This window comes from Tursiops truncatus, chromosome 2 (genome assembly GCF_011762595.2).
Source record: "Tursiops truncatus isolate mTurTru1 chromosome 2, mTurTru1.mat.Y, whole genome shotgun sequence".
Lineage (NCBI taxonomy): Eukaryota > Metazoa > Chordata > Mammalia > Artiodactyla > Delphinidae > Tursiops > Tursiops truncatus.
The window spans coordinates 138,179,968-138,198,676 of NC_047035.1; the positions used below are offsets into that span (position 1 = coordinate 138,179,968).

The following is an 18,709-nucleotide window of genomic DNA, read 5'->3' on the forward strand; positions in this document are numbered from 1 at the left end:
CGGCTTCTACCACACTGACCAAGGCCACTAAATCTTAGTGTCAGTCACCAGCAGCTTCCTCCATAAGGACCCTGAAGGCCACCAGCCAGCCTGGGTCCCCCAAAGTGCTAAGGCTGAACCAGCAGCTTGTGTAGCAGCAGAGAGTATGACCTTGGGTTTGAATTCAAACCCCACCTTGACTGGTAACTCCATTACCCTCTGAGCCTCAGTTTTCACATCTTTTTTTTTTTTTTTCTTTGCAAGGGGAGATTAGTTGTAATATTTACGTGTATTTACCTCATTGGGCTCTTTGAGAAAATTAAATGAGACATTAATGTGTATTAAACAACCAGCTCAGAAGGTCTTCAAAATCTGTCAGTTCTTTTATTCTTTTGCGTGGAAACAAAATTAAGGAGGGTGGTCTCTGCAGCTACTGGAGAATTCCTGCTTCATTTGAGATGTCCTTGGTCTCTCCTAGATTTTGAAAACCCTCAGCCTTTGGTCTTGAGGCTCCCAGCCCCAGCACGCCTCCCAGCTGTCCCCTAACTTCCTCCCCACCGCCACCACCAGCCCCGCTCCGCACTCCCCTGCCATCTCGCCGCACCCCATCCCCAAAAACTTTCAGCCAGCTCTTCAGGAGGGTCCTTCCTAATTGTGGCCTGGGAGCAGGGGGCCACGCCCCTCCCTATCGCATCTTGAGGGGCGTCAGCTGCAGACCCCCGCGCGGGCGCCGGGGAGCCCTGTCCGGCCGCGGCGGCTGCAGAGCCGGGCCCGCAGGGGCTGCCAGTGCGGGTACAGCCCTCCCGGGCCCCTCCGACTGAGGAGCGGCCGACCGCATTGCAGACGCGGGCGCTCCAGCCCTTCCCGCGCCGCCGTCCTCCGGCGGGCGCCGGGGCCGCCGGGGCCGCGCCGCGGCGGGGAGCGCTCCTCTCGCGCCCTGCGCGCCCGGCGGCTTCCCTAGCCGCGCGCCGGTCCGCGCCTCTGCCTTCCCCTCCCTTTGTCGGCCGCCCCTCGGGTCCCCCGGGGGTGGGGTTTCCCTTCGCGCTCGCCCCCTCCCGCCCCGCTCCTGGGCCTTCCCCTCCCCCGCCCGCCCCTATGTATGTGTCACCGCGCGCCGTGCCCGCCCGCCCACCTACCTTCCCGCTGCTCCAGAGGGGGCTCTCAGAGCTGAGGACGCGCGCGGCGCTGCTCAAGTCTCTCTCTCAGCACCCTCGCCGGCCGGCATCTGACACGGGTGCCAGGGGGCTCCGGGCGCCTTTCAGTGTCCCTTCCCTAGGCCGGCCGGGACTCCGCAACCCAGACGCTGCCGCTGCGGCCACCGCCCGAGGGGACCTGCGGACAGGACGCCGGCAGGAGGAGGAGTGCGCAGCGCCCTCCCAGAGCGTCTCCGCCTGTGCGCGGCGAGACCCGGGCTTCCTGGCCCCAGGAGACCCCGCTGCCTCGCCAAGTGTATGGGACTGAAGTTCTTGGAGAAGGGAGCCCAACTCTTCAAGGTAACCGTCTCCTGCCCTCCAGAGAGAGGCTCTCCCAGGGCGCCTGGCGAGTCGGGAGCGGTGCTGTGGCTGCCCCCTCTGTGCTGGAGGCTGTGCTGCCTCCGTCTCCCCCACCCCCCTGGGAGGTGTGTGCTGGGGGCCCCGACATCCACCGGCTGCGTCCGCAGTGGACTTGAGCAAACTTTCTGGCTGTTGCAGACTCAGAGTGAATGGGGAGAAGGGACACGTGAGGAGGGGCTCTTGTCTCCTGGTCCCCAGAATTAAGGGACCCACTTTTCAAGCCCCAGGGTCTGGGAGGAGCCATAGTGGACAGAGTAGCAGCTCCAGAGTCAGGAAACTGTGGGTCCAAATCCCGCTGTGCTATTTTTGAGCTGGGGGAGTTGCTTCATCTTCCTGAGCCTTGGCCTGCCCTCTGTCAGTGGGGAAGGAGGAGGCCTCTTCAGCAGCAGAGTGGCTGAGGAATAAACGAAATGACACGGCAGTGTGTCAGATACCCAGCAGGTGCCTAAGTAGAGGCTGAGAGAACCCTTTGGTCCCACTTCCTTGGCCACTGGGCACCCGGAGGGGTGCGGGAAAGCCAGGAGGAATTGGCAGAGCCTGGGACAGGGCTCCCGAGCTGCCAGCAAGGGAGACAAGAGCAGCGCTCTGAACATGCCACCAAGAAGGGGCATTTCTCAAGGAAAAGGAGGGGAGGGGAGGACACATGGCCATGGGTTGCCTTTCCATCTCTGGATCCCTCTGCAGAAGAAGCCAGTGATGGTGGAGCAGGAACCCTTTCTACCCCTGGGGTTGGGTAGGCAGTTGTCAATGCCAATGGAAGCCACATTCTAGGCTACAGCAAACTGTAGGGGTGGGAGTCATCTCCTATTGGGGGACAAGATCCAACCCAAATTTCTTCATCATTCTCCTCCTTGCAGTCATAGCGGGGTTCTGATGGGGTTTTTCTAGGGTTTCACCACTAAGGAACCCAGGTCTCTGCATTTTGATTGATGTGTAAATTCCAGTTCTGCTGGGTGGGGGGGGGGGGGGGGGGGTGGCTGGCTACCAGGAGGGAAGGGAGGAAGATGCAAAGCTGAATTGGGTTAGTGTGGCATTTTGGTTCCTGGATGCTGTGGTGGGCGGGTAGCTGACAGTCTGAAACACACTCATCTCATCTCATGATAAGTGAAAGTGAACCTAGAAAGGTGTGATCATTCACTAAATGTTGTACTGTGACTTAGGGGTAGGGGTAGGACTAGAATCTAGGTTTTCTGAGGCCATAGTTGATCACAAGTACTGATTGAAGGGTCCGGAGGTCTGGGATCAAATCCTCCTCTCTCTTCCTTGTCTTCTGGGCTGCCAGGGAGAAGGGGCAAAGGGGCTTAGGAGGCTCTGTGAAGATCCATGTTGGCGTGTTGGCCTGTCAGTCACGGAGCCAGGAAGAGACTACTCAGGAATGGAAAAGCAATGGGGGAGAAAACCCAAAAGCTCGTTAGGGGTGGGAGTGTGGGGTTGGGGAGACGCTTCTAACCTGAAAGAAAAAATTACAGAACAAAAGATCTCTCCAGTTTAAGAAGTTTTGGATGGAGGAATTATCAAAAGGAAGAAAATCTCTCTCAGAGAAATGCTGCAATTCCTCAGGTTACATCAAGTTGTGTTTAAATTCGATGTATTTCTGTGCAGTTTCTAGCTAAATGCCTGGTATATTCATTCATTCATTCTCTGACATCTACTAAGCACCACCTAGGTGCCAGGCTCTGTGCTCAGTGCTGGCCCATAGCGGGTCCTCAATAAACAGAAGCTGTGATGTGACCCAAGCAAAGCTCTTAGCACAGTGCCTGCCACTGGACAAGTACTCAAAGCTGTTCGATATTATTATTATTACTGATTTTAATCTTAAGTAGAAGTTTTTCCTTCCTAGAATTTTCAGTGAAAATCATACTTAAATTGGCATTCTTCCTTTATTATTTGAAAGCCCTCTGATCAACACAAGAGCAAAGAATCCAGAGGGGAAAACAACATATATTATTACTTCTTTGGAGGAAGTCCGTGCGCTTGAGGGGTGAGCTCCTGCGCTGTCTGGTGTGAGCCACACCTGTCCCCATGCCTTTCCTCACACCCAGGCACACATTTTGCCCCTGTCACCCTCTCACACACACACTCCTATCCCAGGCAGCCTGTACCCCCGCCTGCCAAGATGGGGCACTCTCCATCCTCCCAGACCCAGAATGGCTTGTCAGACTCCCCAGTCTGAGAGGGAGTCCAAGAGAGAGCTCACCTGCTGAGCTGGTGGGAAAGAGCCATGTGGGTGGGCAGGCAGCCTGCCGGCCAAGGCAGACCCGGGTTCAAATCCCGGCTCGGCCAACTACTAGCTACATGACTTTGTCAAGCAAGGTTTCCTTGACAAAGGAAACTCAGTTTCCTCTTCTCTAAAAAGGGGATGAAAACCTCCAATTGGGGATTTTTATGAGAATTAAAAGACCCAGTGTGGGTGCCTTGTTTGGCTCTCAGCAGGTACCACAAACCTGAATTCCTCTCCTCTAGTGGTTTCTAGGCCCCTTTGGGGTCCCAGTTCTGTCTTAGTAAAAGACCGTGTGTCCAACTTTTGGTGTGGATTTTTTTAATGATCCCTGCTAGAACCTGGTCCCCCCAAGGCCCTTCTTGTTGGATACTAGGAAGACCTCAGCTGAGCCAGGGGAAGCCCGCAGGACCCTGTTCGGAGTGTCAGTTTTAGTCCGCTCCCACATGAACATCTAGAACAGGAGTGGTCCAACTGCTGGTTTTGAAACCAATTTCGTGGAGGTTTAATGAAATAGGAAAGAATAATCTCATAGTGCCTCCCGTGTCATAAAGGTAAGTATTGCTTCTGGAAACTTTTCTTTCTGATATATACTTATGCAGGTCTACATAAGTGTATATATGTTGATAATATATATGTATACACACAAATAGACACAAATTTGATATTTGTATAATGTATTTCTTACTGCGGGTTGTGATCAAAAGAATTTGGAAGACTCTGATCCTGATGATATTTCTGTCTCTGAGAAATTCCTACCTTGTGGCTCCAGCTGGCAGGCGCTGGGGCATCCTTGCTGCCCCTATAGGAACAAAACCCTTAAGTATCATGGGAGTAGAGGCAGCGAGGGATGGAAGCTGGAGGTGGGAGTGAAGGGCAAGTTCAAGGAAGAGGACAAGCCTGCTTACAAGTGGAGCAGAAGAAGGGACAGGGCTAATGGACTGCCCTGGTAAAGGGGGTCTGTGGATGGGAACACATCTTGAAATGGGAGCCGGGAGCCATCCTCTCCTGCTGTCACCAGGCTGCCTGTGGGCCATGCTTTGGGTCCTGATGGGAGCTTTACTACCACCCTCCTTCCTTAAGAAAGCCCTGTTCCAGGGGGCAAAGGTTGGGCTGTCCGTGTGGCATCTCCCCTGGGGAGGCTGCTCTCCTTCCCCTGACCTAACAGAACAGCCCCGTCCCTGTCAGGGGGTCTGGGCCCCTGGGCATGGTGGGAGCTGGAGTGGTGACTGAAGAGGATGAGTTGCTGGGGGTGGGCAAGGGTAGGGGTAGAGGGAGGGAGCGGGATTGAGGCAAAGGGAGGACCAGAGAGACGGGAATTTGTAGGGAAAACGGTAAAACGGTTCCTTTTTTAAAAAGTTGAATCCAGGGCAAGAACGGAAACGGTAGAGTTTACTTTTAAAAACTCAGAGCCTTCTTGTAAGCGGCCGAGTATGTGTGTGTGTGTGAGTGTGTGTATGTGTGTGCTGGGAGGGCGGCCCTGTGGGCTGGCCTGGGCGTGTAAGAGGCGACTTTTCTCCCTCTCAATGGCCTTACAGTGTATCCTAAAGAAGCTTTTTGTTAAACTCATGAATAGGTGGATTTGGGGTGTGTGATGCTGGGCACCGTGATTTGGATATTTGGTTACCTTTGAGGTTACATGTTTTTCCTTTTAAGACACACACCCAAAAAGGGAGCCACCTCTGCTGCATATGGTCTTGGGGCGGGGCGGGGGGGGGGGTACTTCCCGTCTCTCTGTAATTGATTTGACTTGGGGAGCAAGAGTAGGAAGGAGAAACTCAAGACTGGGCAGATCTTAATGTCCAGCCTGGGAGACAGCCCCTCTCCTCAACCCCTGCACTCTGGGCCTCTGAGGTGGAACATGGCAGTTCCCAGGCCACAGACGTCCAGGGCTTCAGGGCCAGTGAGGACCCTTATTTAAGAGATGGCAAAGGGGACCAATGCCTAGCGAGGAAAAGGTACTGTGCTCCAGGCCAGCCCAGTACAGGTCAGTGAGGATCTGGAAGGGAACCTAGGCCTTCAGGCCCTCATCCTGAAACATACCATGCCCGTGGAAACTACTCGTTCATTCATTCATTCATTCATTCATTCTTCTTTCAGCAGCACTTGTCACATGCTAGGCACAGCACTAGGTGTGGGTAACACAGCAGTGAATAAAACAATTCACTCTTCCTGCCCTCCAGCCACTCATGGTCTAAAGGGGAAGACAGGTTATAATCAACTTGACCCTGACCCCTCATTTCTATAAAGCAGTGGTTCTCAACTGGGGAGCTGTTTTGCCCCCCAGGGAACATTTGGTCATGTCTGTAGACAATTTTTGTTGTCACGGTGGGAGAGGAGCGATACTACTGGCATCTAGTGGGTAGAGACCAGGGATGCTGCTAAACATTTACAATGCACAGGACAGTGCCTTCTCCTCAACAAGAGAGAATTATAGAGCCCCAAATGTCCCTAGTGCCAAGATTAAGAAACTCTGCTCCAGATCTTCATTTAGTCATTGGGTCAGGCCATGCCCAACTGTGTGTAACAGCAGGAAGGTAAGCTGGGGGTAGGAGGGCAAGAAGGGAGAGTTTGGCAGGCAATAAAGAGGAGACAACAAATGAAAAAAGAGCCAGGGGCACAGAGGTGAAGTAGAGAGAACTTGGACTCTGGTGGCCCAGATACAGGTTGAAATCCGAACTATGAGCACTTAGACAAGTCATCTTCTCTGAGCCTCAGTTTCTGCACCTGTGAAATTGGGCTTGTGAGACAGCTGAGAGAATTCAAGATAAAGCAAATAAAGGACTTGACACAGAGTAGACCTACAATAAAATAGCAGCTGTTATGATTATCTGAGGTTTTTAAAGGTCCCACTATGGAAAGTTACAGTATCAGCAGGTACGGACATGTGATCATGAGGTCAAAGAAGGTTGCTGTTTGGGACACGGTTGCCACAATAATGCCTTCTGCTTCTGGGGGTGCAGGGTCAGCACCTCTTCACACACACAGCTCCCAGCAAGGGGTGAGAAGATGGGAGAACGGTTAGCTGCAGCAAGAAGCCCAATGTGTGCATCCTCCAGTGTGTGCAGGGGGAAGAGCACTGACTTGGAGTCACGTGAACTGGGCACTGACTGGCTGTGTGATGTGGGGAAATTGTTTCACCTCTCTGAGCCTCAGGTTCCTTATCTGTAAAATGGATATACTAAGCCCTGCCCTCATAGGTTGAGATCCAGTGAGAAATTACTGTCCAGGAAGGGGTGCCTGTGAAGGGGTGCCTGTGAAGCCCAAGCAGGACTCTTTTGTATCTGGTGTGCATTGTGCCCAAACCAGTGCTGGGCACAGTCTGAATGAACGAATGAACAAACCAGTGGACCACTGCACTATAAACTCCTCTCAATTCTTGACGAGGAAAGTGCCAGCAACACCCAAACAGGCATCCTCCACTTTGCCACTCTATCCCAAGAAAGCCAGAAGCCAGGAACTCTGGTTCCCAGTGCCTGCTAGTGTCAGGTTACCGCACCAGGCAGCAGCGCCCTCTAGAGGGAACTGCAGGTACAGCCATTGAGCCATTGAGCTGTGACAGTCCCAAGAGCAGGATCCCCATGGGGGGAGGGAGGTAGGAATGGGACATCAGAACTGAGGAAGCTGCTGAATAGAGGACCAAATCAGGATCAGGAACCTGGAGACTTATCTCAGTGCAGGCACGTCATTGAATACCTCCATTTTCCTTTCTTTAAAATGGAACCATTACTCAACCACATGGAGTTGAAATCACAACAAATTAAGGCCTAACTGAAAGCCACTAGCCAAATGGGTGGATTTGGGAAATCAGCAAACTTCCCTGAGGCTTCTCAGAATCATGAAGCATTAGAGCACAGGGGACTAAGGAGACATTTAAATCACCTGGCTCCTTCATCATGCAGGTGAAGAGACCGAGTCCCAGAGAGGGGAGGGCCTTGGACTGGGAGGGCACAGGCTGCTCTTGGCAGAGCCACGGCTTTAACCAGGCTTCTGAGGCTCCTCCCTCCACATCATATGTCACGTCCAAACCAGTAATAGCAGGTGCTAGGTCACATAAACACTGTGCCATCCCATCCAACTGTGGACACATTTTGTCCTGGGACCACCCATTGCCCACCCTTGGGCCACCTTCTGACTCTGTCCTTCCAGGGTCCTTCCTGGCCCCAGGGTTGCTTTGGGGAAGAAAACCCTTTAGAAGAGAAATGTCCAAGGCAAGGGGGGAGCCCAGACTCCCGTCTCTCTCAAGAAACCTGGGCTTCCTTGTCCTGGCCACCACTCTGGGTCATATGTAGGGGTATTTTCCCCAACAAACCCTAGATCTTCCCTGACCTTCCCTCCGCTACTTCCCTTCCCCATCAAGGGTGCTCCTTCCGCCTCCCGACCAAACCCCCTCGCTTTGACATGCTTATTCAGATGGTTCAGGGGAACACCTGGATTTTAGGATGACTCAGGGATGTAGCAGATGTTTGCCAGTTTTACGAGGCACTGAAAAAGGGGCCTGGAAGGCTGTCACCAGAGGTAACCTCTGTCCCTAGAATCAGAAACATTTAAGGAGCTTTTGAGAAACAAGGGTTCCCAGGCCTCATGTGCCCCCAGAGATTGTTGATAGTGGGGGGCAGGTTAGTAATCTGCATTTTTCAAAATCTCCCCAGGTGATTCTAATGCAGTCCTGATTCTGAACCCCTAGTTTAAAGCCCAAAACAGTTCCTCCTGTTGTGTTTGGTTCTAAGCCCCTCCCTCTAGCCCTGCCTCTCAAGGTGACTTGTCCTCCCTTCCCTGCAGGCAGAACTACAGCCTCTGGCCTCACCTTTGTCCTTTAGGGGAGTGAGAAAGTGGAAGCCTGCCTCCCCTCTCCTGCCTGAGACAGGGGCCCTTCTTCCTTAACACAATTGTCCTTGACCCTGGATTAAAGTACCTTTGTCCCAAGGGGCAGAAAAAGCCAGGCCAGGGTTCCCCAAAGTAGAACATTCCTTCCAGGGATGTCAGTAGCATTGCATGTAAAAAGGATCTCATCCCTAAGGGTTAAACAGAATAAAAAGTGCCCTTTCTTGCAGGACTGCTCAATATGCTAAGGGGCATTGGAAATCTCCATCAAGTTCCTCACATTGAATGTGACCAGAGAACTCTTCTTCCCTAGAGCAGAGTGAGGGACTCAGTCTAGAGATGCTGATCTAGGCAGTCAGCCAGGTCTGATGCTGCAGCAGGAATGAGGCTGCTGCACCAGGGCCCCAGGGCCAACCCGGGACAAGGGAGACCCCACCAAGTAGAGCTTAAAACCCTAAACTTCAAATGCAGTCACTGACCCAACAAGCCCTCTCCACCCCCAGGGCAAGGCTGGACCCAACCTCTCCTTTTTCACCTCCTACCTGCTACCTTCCGTTTAAAGGGTGGTCATGTTGGAAGCTCATTTTAGTTCCTTTTTTTTCCTGGATTTAAAAGAAAAATGGGGAGAGAGGTAGAACATTCAGTGTGGTTTTCCGGAGGGTGGGGCCCTGGCTCCTTGACTGAGTCCTGCATCTGAACACTTTCTCTCTCCAGACCTGACTGCCCTTGCCTCCTACCCCATCGGCTGCAGGCCTAACCCTGTGTGCTCTACTGGCTGTCCGACTCCAGGGGGCACCAGTCTCCCAGAAGTCTCAGTGAGTAGCATCCCCAGGGGGGAATGGCAGCCCCAGAGCTGAGCAAAGAGGTGCCCTGTCTACCTACCTGTCTCTGTCTCCTGTCCTCACCACTCCATCGGTGGGCTTCACCCCCACCCAGGCCCACACAGCCCAGCCAGGGGGCTTCTCCAGCCCTTTCCTCAGCCCTTAATTCCCCTTAGGGCAGCCTCATTCTGGGATTCCTACTTGCTTCCTAAGCCCAGCCTGCAGTGGCTTCTGCTGTAACTCGCTTTGGTGATGTTTTAAGAGACAGGGTCCCCCTGGTGTGAGGGAACCTGATTGCTTAGATTGTCTTCAAACCCATCCCTGAGGGAGAGGACTGCTATGTAGCCGGGTTGGGGATTGGAGTGGCTTTGTTAGTCAAGGAAGCTCCTAGCACTGACTCAGAGCCTTGGCCTCCTACTGCCCCCTCGACCCACCTCGGCCTCCATCGCTCGTCTCTCAGGAGCTCCCTCTGCCCTCTCAGTGCCTGGGAGCGCCCGGGCTTTACCCACGGGGGTCAGCAAGACTCTTATATACACCAGATAAGGCTCAGGCAACTTCAATGGCTGGAAACTGGCAACTAGTCTGGACTACTCCTCAATCACTGCAAGTACCCTGTGGGATGACCTACCCTTAGATGCAGGCAGCAATCATGCCTGCCTCAGCCCTCTGGGGATTGCAGAGGCCCTTAGAAGGCCGTAGAGATGTGGTCCAATGTGGTCCAAGAATAAAGCCCAATCCCCTTCTTTGGCCCAAGGCCCTCAGGAGCTGTCTCCCTGCCATCTCAGCATCCACGATTCACTCTCCCCTCATCCACCACCCTCCAGCCACTGGCCTCCCACTTCGTTCCCACCTCAGGGCCTTTGCCCACATGGTCTCCCCTGCCAGGATGCCCTTCCCACATCACTTTGCGTAGCTGGTTCATTCTGGTCATTCAGGTCCAAATGTCACCTCCTTGGTGAAGCCTTTAAGTTGGCCACCCAATTTCAAGAAGTTGAACACCTCTACCCCAATGCCCCAGCAATCCTTTGTTGCATTTTCTCTGTAGCTTATCACTATCTAAAAGTTGCTGCTTGGTTGTTTTCCTTGGTGGTTGTCTGCCCCCTTCCCAGCCCCTCCAACAACAAAAGCTGCATGGGACAGGAGCCCTGTCTGTCTTGATCATCTTCTGTCTCCAACACCTAGAAAATGCTTAGCATGCAGTAGGTGCTCAGTCAAAGTCTGCTGAGTGACTTCAATCCAGTAATTTTCAAACCATGCTCCACAAGGAGTCGGCATGGGGGCGGGTGTCTCTGACACCCCTCAGGGGCCACGGAAGTGAGTTGAGAGGGGCAGTGATTGTGAGGGTCTGTGTCAGGTTCTATGAGAACAACTCTGATTTTATGTCTTTTGAAAGCCATCGTGTGGTGCATCTTTCTCTTGTCATAGATATGAAAGCTGGGACCTAGAAAAGAGTATGTCCTGGCTAGAGGTGTGGCTGTCAGAGCTGGAACAAGGGCCCAGTCTCCCAGCTCCCAATGCTCTATCTCCAGAACATGGTGGCTGTCTAAGAACAGTCCCCACTGTCCCAGCCACCTTAGTAGGCCCATCCCACCCTGGCCAGGGCCCAGGGACTTTGCATAGTCACCTGGGCCAGCTGATGTTCTGCCATCAGCAGGACCCAGCTGAGGAGAGGAATGGCCACTCCCCTTCCAAGCTTTCCTTAGCAGTTCATGATGAATTGAATGTCTTGGGGAGCAGCTGCTTCTAGAAATAAATTTACATTTTTAGGTTCTACCACCTTTGGAGCTTCAAATTCTATCATTGGGCCACCCAACATGGACCATGGGCTATCTTTCATCTCATTTCCTGTACATCTTTCAAGCTGCAGGGTCCCAGCACTACCCATGACATGGTAGGAGGTAGGCCAGGCACCGGGGAGAGCATAGAGAACAAGACGAGGTTTCCTTGGCCTCAGAGCTCAGCGTCTTCATGATTCTGAAGACCTCAGTGTGCAGGTCTTCTGCACCTTCACTGTCCACACTGAGCAACATTACCCCCAACCAGCTCTGCACCTGTCCTCTCAGGCCCTGCCCACTCTGGGCCCACTCTAGGCCTTCCTTGAACTCCAGCTCCACCTTGTCTTTCTTTTGTGGTGCACATTGTCACCTACATTTTATTCCCAGTTCCCTTCCTGATGACATCTAGCACTTGGACTCACCAAGAAATCCATCAGGCCACTGTCTTCCAGGGGTGGAGTCAGGTCAAAGGGCTCCAGGCCCAGTTTGGCCAATTCGCCAGCAGTGTGACCTTGCCAGAGTTGATTAGTCTTGCATGCCTCAGTTTCCTTATCTGCAAATTGGGTATAATGACTCTCCCCTCATAAGTTTATTGGGAGGATAAAGCAAGATAACATAGCTAAACCAAGGTACATAGCACAGAGCAAGTGCTCTCGAAACACTCTCAAAGCTGTTCATCATGAATATCCCCGGACCCGTTCCTGGTGTCTCAGAACCTGACGTTTTGTAGCAGTGGGTTGGCTGATCATGTGACTGCCTCCTCTTGCCCAAACGGAAGTTCCTCAGTTGCTTTCCTGCCCACTTATCCTCTTAAGGTAGTCATACAAGCTTGGAGCAGGAAGGGACCTGAGGGATGCAACAAGAGCCTTATGTTCCCTGCCACCTTGAAGCTAGCACAAGTCTCCCGACACACCTGGAAACTGCAGCAAGCCTACTGTACCATTGTAATGACCTCATCTTAACGATTATATCTGCAAAGATTCTATTTCCAGATAAGGTCACATTCACAGGTACTGGGGGTTAGAGCTTCAACATATCTTTTGGGGTGGGGGAGAGACAAAATTCAGCCTATGGCATCCTTTATTGACTTGCTGTTATATTTTAGATCTATGCTTCATTTGTAAGATACAAAGGAAGTTCTATCAGGGAAGGCAGATTAAATAAATGATATATCTTCCAATAGGTCAGTGCGTGTAAGCTAACCAGAGACTGGGCAAGTTGAGTACAAAGGATATAAATGCCTTCCCATGACCTGAACCAAACTCTGCACGCACACACACTTCATGCTGCGTCAGCAGGAAGCTCTTTGAAGTAGGTCTAATTATCCCTATTTTATAGATAGTGAAACTGAGGCAAAGTTGTTAAGTGGTAGGGCCAGGACTTGCACTCATGACTCTCTGATTATAAAGTTCATGGTTTCCTGGCTATTCTGTACACTGTGCTTCGAGAGAAGATGAATTTCCCAGACCAGACCCTGACATCTAGCATAAGAAAGAGAAGCACCAGGGCTTGTTACCCAGTCTGGGGCCTGTCCTTCAGGGGGTGTGTGTAAAGCCCTGTTTATTCCTGCACACCATGCCCTTGAACTTCATGGGGTTTCCTTGGCTCAGAGTCAGGGCCACCTTCAGGAGAGGGAGCCATGAGCTGGAAAGACCTTGGGCCCAAAGTCTGTTGAACACTCACTGTGACAGAAGAAAATTCTGTTTCCCAGCAGGTTTCCAAGACTTCTAACACATAGACAACTGTCTCCCTCCTCCCTTCCACCCTGAGACACTCCTCCCCACCTCCCCACACCAACCCTAATTGGCTGTCACCTTGGTCACTGGGGAGTCCATTGGCTTTGACCCACAAACTCCAGTTCTCCTAACGGCCTGGCAGGACTGAAGCTTATTTTCTACTGCGATTGTCCTGAATGTAGATTCTTTTTTTTTTTTTTTTTTAAGAAGGACATAAGCTCAGCTTTTTATTTATTTTTTTGGCTGTGTTGGGTCTTCGTTTCTGTGCGAGGGCTTTCTCTAGTTGTGGCAAGTGGGGGCCACTCTTCATCGCGGTGTGCAGGCCTCTCACTATCAGGGCCTCTCTTGTTGCGGGGCACAGGCTCCAGACGTGCAGGCTCAGTAGTTGTGGCTCACGGGCCTAGTTGCTCCGCGGCATGTGGGATCTTCCCATACCAGGGCTCAAACCCGTGTCCTCTGCATTGGCAGGCAGATTCTCAACCACTGCGCCACCAGGGAAGCCCCTAGATTTTTTTAAAGGATATAAAATTTCATTTTATTTTTAGAAACATTTTTCCTTTAAAAAATAATAGAGAACAACATAGAAAGTTTAGGAAATAAAAATGCTCAAAATGGAAAAAATTAAAATCTACTGTAAACTCTCCCCCAACAATGACCAGAGTTAAATTTCTATTTATTTTTCTGGTCTTTTTTCTGTGAATAGGTATACATAAGTACAGAATGGAAATGCATTCTACATATTATTTTGCAACTTGATTTTTGAGCTTTATGATATAGTGTGAACATGTTTCCAAGTCAGTAAACAGTTTTCCATAATTGGACTATTCTACATGCCAGGCTCTCTACTGGACACAGTAGGGAATACAAAAGGAGAAATTAAAAGTTTTCCCTGACTTTCCGGAAAGCCCACAAGCTAGGTCGGAGAAAGTGATGTGTGCTCATCATGTGATGCAGAGAGCCCTAGTTCCTTGCCCTCGTACAGCTGATTGTGCAGCTGTGAGTGAATTTTTCCATCAAGGGAAATTGGCATCAGGCTATCCTGGGTTGGAGGCTCAGCTACAGTGCAGTGGTGGTCACTGGGAGAGAGCACACTTTAGTAAGAAACTCTGCAGGCATTCGCTGATGGGTCTGTGTTCCCAGTGAGCCAGAGACAAGGGGCTCAAATTTGCTGCTCCCAGAGTTGGCCTCCGTTCCCTCATTTCTCTGAGTGAGAGCATTTTGAGGCACCACACGTGTATCTAGTGTTTCATGACATGTATTTCTCATACAACATGGCCCTCCTAATACGCAATTCATCTGCTGCTCAGATAAACAAACAACAGCCCCACCCAGTAATGGGAGAAAGATGATTGTGTTCAACTCTTTAGGAGAGAATGTGGGGGGCTCCGCCATGACACCTTCCTAAGAGATTTTCAAGGTGAGTTTTGATCGTACCTGGTTTCCATCTTGTGTGTGGCTTTAGAGCCCAACCCCATGAAGGTGCAGCTCCTCTCTGGGGTATGTGAAGGCGTCCCAGGATGCTGGAGACCAGGTGGTACCCGGGAGAGCCCTGAGTATGTGAAGGCCTCCTTGGATATAAAAAACAGTCCAGAAAAACATGGAACCTGTCCAATAGAAATAGCATGAAAAGATCTCTAGATGTTTCCAGTTACAGATATATATTTGCCTCCTCAAAAGGAAAGACAGTAGTCCAGTTCATAGAGACAGAAAGTAGAATGGTGGTTGCCAGGGGCTGGGCGAGAGGGGAGGAGGGGAAATGGGAGTTATTGTTTAATGGGTACAGAATTTCAGTTTTGCAGGATGAAAGGTGTTCTAAAGATGGATAGTGGTGATGGTTAAGAAACAGGGCTTCCCTGGCGGCGCAGTGGTTGGGAGTCCGCCTGCCGATGCAGGGGACACGGGTTCGTGCCCCGGTCTGGGAAGATCCCACATGCCACGGAGCGGCTGGGCCCGTGAGCCCTGGCCGCTGAGCCTGCGCTTCCGGAGCCTGTGCTCCGCAACGGGAAAGGCCACAACAGTGAGAGGTCCGCAAAAAAAAAAAAAAAAAAGAAACAATGTGAATGCACTTAATGCCACTGAACTATAAAATATATGAACTTGAAAATAGTTAAGATGGTAAATGTTATGTTATGTGTATTTTATCACAGCTTTTTTAAAAAGGAGGTCAATTTGTTAAAAAGGGAAAGGTAACTTTCTTGTGAGGACAATGTTGTTGAAGAAACCCCGACTGGGAGGCAGCAGATGGCATGAATCCCTAGAAGGTGCTTTCATGAAGCTCGCTGCTCTGGCATCCTGTCGGGAGGCTGTTGGGCACCATAATCCTGACAGCCTTGCAGAGCACAGTTACACAGCCAGGAACAGCTGGCAGAGAACTGGGGACACACCAGGGACAGCTGGAAAGGGAGGAAACGGGAACGGGGTGGGGGCAACATCATCTCATGTCGATGTTTGCACCTCTTCGCCGACTATTCTTGAACAAGTCAAGAGTCAGAGAGGTCTGTGAGGGGCTCAGAGAGCAAGCTCTCTGCCTCTCGTGAGGTCTTATTCTACAGCACCGAGGCGCCTTGGTGCTTTGAGTCAAAATGCGAAGCCTCCCCGTGTAGGAGGCACACAACTAATGTCCGTTCTTTGAATCGTGCCTTTAAGCTGAGGCCACAGATTGTCAAAGGTCTTTGGGTGATAAGAACAGACTCATGACAGGCTGCATCCTCAGCACCTGCCCCCATCCCTGGCACGGGCATGGGAAGCAGAGAATTGGCTAGGAGCACTGGTTTTGGAGTCAGACTAATCTGGGTTTGAATTCTGGCTCGGCCAATTCTTGGCTGTGGGATTTACGGTAAGTCATTTACCCACGCTGAGCCTCGGTATCCTCCTTTCTAAAAATGGGACTAGTAACGGTGCCCCTCCCAGGATGACTGTGAGCCTTGAATGACATTATTTGTTTGTTCACGCTGCTGCTGCGCACCGTGCCCGGCCTGGGCTCAACCTTCAACAGACAGCCATTTTTAGAGGAAGTAGTTATGGTAGGTGCTCGTGGGTGAGGGAGGCCCAAGGACGGGCAAGCCCAGTGGGTGAAATCTCCCTGCAGAGGCAGACAAATGCTCTAGGAGCATGTGCTCCTGCTGTAATGGAGGAGGTGAACCTGATCACCATGGGAACTTTACAGAGCAAGGATCAGCCAGCAGAGATAGTGGGGGCTGTGATTTCCTCCTGACACACACCTTAGATCAGGTCATTCCCCAAACCCCCAAGAGCCCCCCATCACCTACAGAATAAAGCCAAAGTCATTAGCCCAATCATGGAGGCTCCTCAGAATCTGGCCCAACTTTGTTTCTAACTTTATTTGATCCTTCACCAGTTGGATCCACTCCTTTCGCCATGCCTTTGTTCATGTGGTCCCTTCCTCCTAGAATGCCCTCTCCCTACCTCCACATGCCCAGAGTGTCCTCATCTTTCAAGGCTCAGCTCAAAAACCACCTCTTCTTCAAAGCTCTCTCACGTCCTCCCAACAGGAGTGATTTCTGTATTGCAGCTTCTGGAGTCCTCTCACTGAGAGAGGCTCCCCTCTTGTATTGTAGGATTTATTCCCATATCTTATCTCCAATCTCCCACAGTGAGCCCCAGGGGTGGATTCACACTGGTCCTTCCTTAAATCCCCCTCATCACCTGCTGCAGAGTTTTCCACATGGTGGGTGTTTGACAGAGGAAACGAGAGAGGGAGGAGGGCCAAGAAGTCCTTGGAACTTTTCCAGATGAAAGGCAATTATTCCTTCCACATGAGGGCCAAAAAAAGAATGCTCGGCTCTTCAGAGCACATGCACCAAGAAGGGAAAGCAGTGTCACTGACGGACGGCTGTGGGAAGAAGAGGGCTTGTCCACTGTCTTGTCCACTCAACCCACACTGAACCACCCTGGGCAGGACAAACTAACCTGATGTAGCAGAAAGGTGCAGTTTCAGGAGGTCTCCAAGACCTCCTCTTGGTCCAGTAATTCACTAGAAGGACTCAAAGAACTCAGCAAAGCTGCTATGCTCACAAGTTACGGTTTATTACAGCAGACGAATACAGATCAAAATCAGCAAAGGGAAGAGACACGCAGGACAGGGTCCCAGAGAGACCGGGCATGAGCATCCAGATGTGCTCGCCCAGGGCATTTTGTGGACAATGCTTACTTCTCCCAGCAACAATGGGTTACAGCATGCATAGAGCGTTGCCAGCCAGGAAAGATCACTTGAGCCTGGCTGTCCAGGGTTTTCACTGGAGGTTGGTCATATAGACATGGCTGACCACCCACATGGCTGACCTTAGTCTCCAGCCCCTCCAGAGGTCAAGTTGATATCACATGACCCAAGACCCCCACCGTAAATCACACTGTTAGTATAGACTATCCAGCATGGCCCAAGGCCCCCAGCTAAATAAGGGCTTAGAGATTACCTTCTGGGAGCCAGGTCTGCAGCTCCCATTGGCTCTCAAAGAGAAGCATGACCCAAAAGGAGCTAAGTGGATGTTCTCTATGAAGTCTTCCCAGTCCTGGAATCAGGGCATGCAAACTAGAGTCAGAAGAATGAGGTTTGATTCCAAATGACTAGACCCTAGGACTAAACTCCAAGAACGTGCATCCGCCCCTAGAGTTTAAGAGGTTGGGCTAGTTGCCCCTTGTTTCCTTTCAGCTGCATCTCAGGCACCTGGCCCTCGGCTTTGTTCAGGAATTTGGCTGTAACCCCAAATGCCTGGTGGCCCTTTCTGGCAAGGACCCTTGGCTTCTAGAAACCATTACTGAAGATCATTTTTGAAACCTGGGCTCAGTTTCTACCCAGCAAGGCCACCAAGGAGTCATGCTTGGTCCCCTAGCCCCTTCCCAAACTCCTGCAGGAAGGAGCATTCTGTCCTGCCAGGTTGGTGGTCAGCGCCAAGTTGAGGGAACTCAGTTCTTGGCCCAAGATTCCTGCCCCAAGAAAGATGCTTGTGCCTGATGGAAAGTTTGGGCTGAAGGATACTCTTCCAAACTCCCAGGCCTGATATTTACACAACGTCTGAAATTAATGCAGAGAAAACCTCCAAAGTGCCCGGGCTGGAACGGAAGGCTGAGAACAGGAAGGGGCATGTCCCAAGTACCAGGTTTTTTTCCACAAAGAGAGCAGGGCAAAGCACAGTGTCCCCGGGTGAGTGAATCAGGATCCATTAATCTTGCCGTGTACCACTCTCCACTTTAAACTGATTTTACAAGGAAATTGCAACTGGGAGTGGGGAGAGGTGGGAATAACGGGGAAAGGTTGGTGGTGTTGAGCTGAATTCTTCCCTCTGGTGCCCACCCTGGTCCAGTCATAGGCTTCGGGGCCAGGTTTGGCTGCTTCCATCCCACCCTAGGAGGTTCCATCATGGCTGGCCTTCCTTCCCAGCCCTGGACTTGGCTCACTCCCGGCACCTTAGAAAAGCAGCCTTCATCAGGCTGCCAGCATGACTCTGAGTTCTGTTTTGTCCCTGGATGCTATCTCCTGGGTCACCCACCACTCCCTGCTTGGTGGTCCCTGGGCCCATCCTGACCACTCCTGGTCCTCTCTTAACAGGAGAGGAGGGTGGATGAATCTTTCCAGGGGCCATGGCATGCTCTAGGCTACCCCTGTTCGCCACATTTGGAGTTACCCTTCCTCCTAGAGCTTCCAACATATTCCAGGACTGCAGAGGCAAGAATGCTTTGAAATCACTTGCAACAGTTATGATCAGTCTTAAGCTTAACACTCCTTCCATTCCAGAACTTAATCCAGAAAGAACATTGCCCAATCATGAAGCACCATTCATTCATT

At 51.5% G+C, this 18,709-nt stretch overlaps 1 protein-coding gene across 4 annotated transcripts in view; it reads left to right on the forward strand.

Moving 5' to 3' along the window:
• Positions 1-1,114: 1,114 nt before the first annotated feature.
• Positions 1,115-18,709, forward strand: part of ACAN (aggrecan) — a 64,702-nt gene continuing 47,107 nt past the window's right edge. For all 4 annotated transcript variants that reach the window (XM_073801387.1, XM_073801386.1, XM_033852110.2 and 1 more), the window contains exon 1: positions 1,115-1,472. The gene's annotated coding sequence lies outside the window, so the exon portion shown is untranslated. The remainder of the gene's footprint in view (positions 1,473-18,709) is intronic.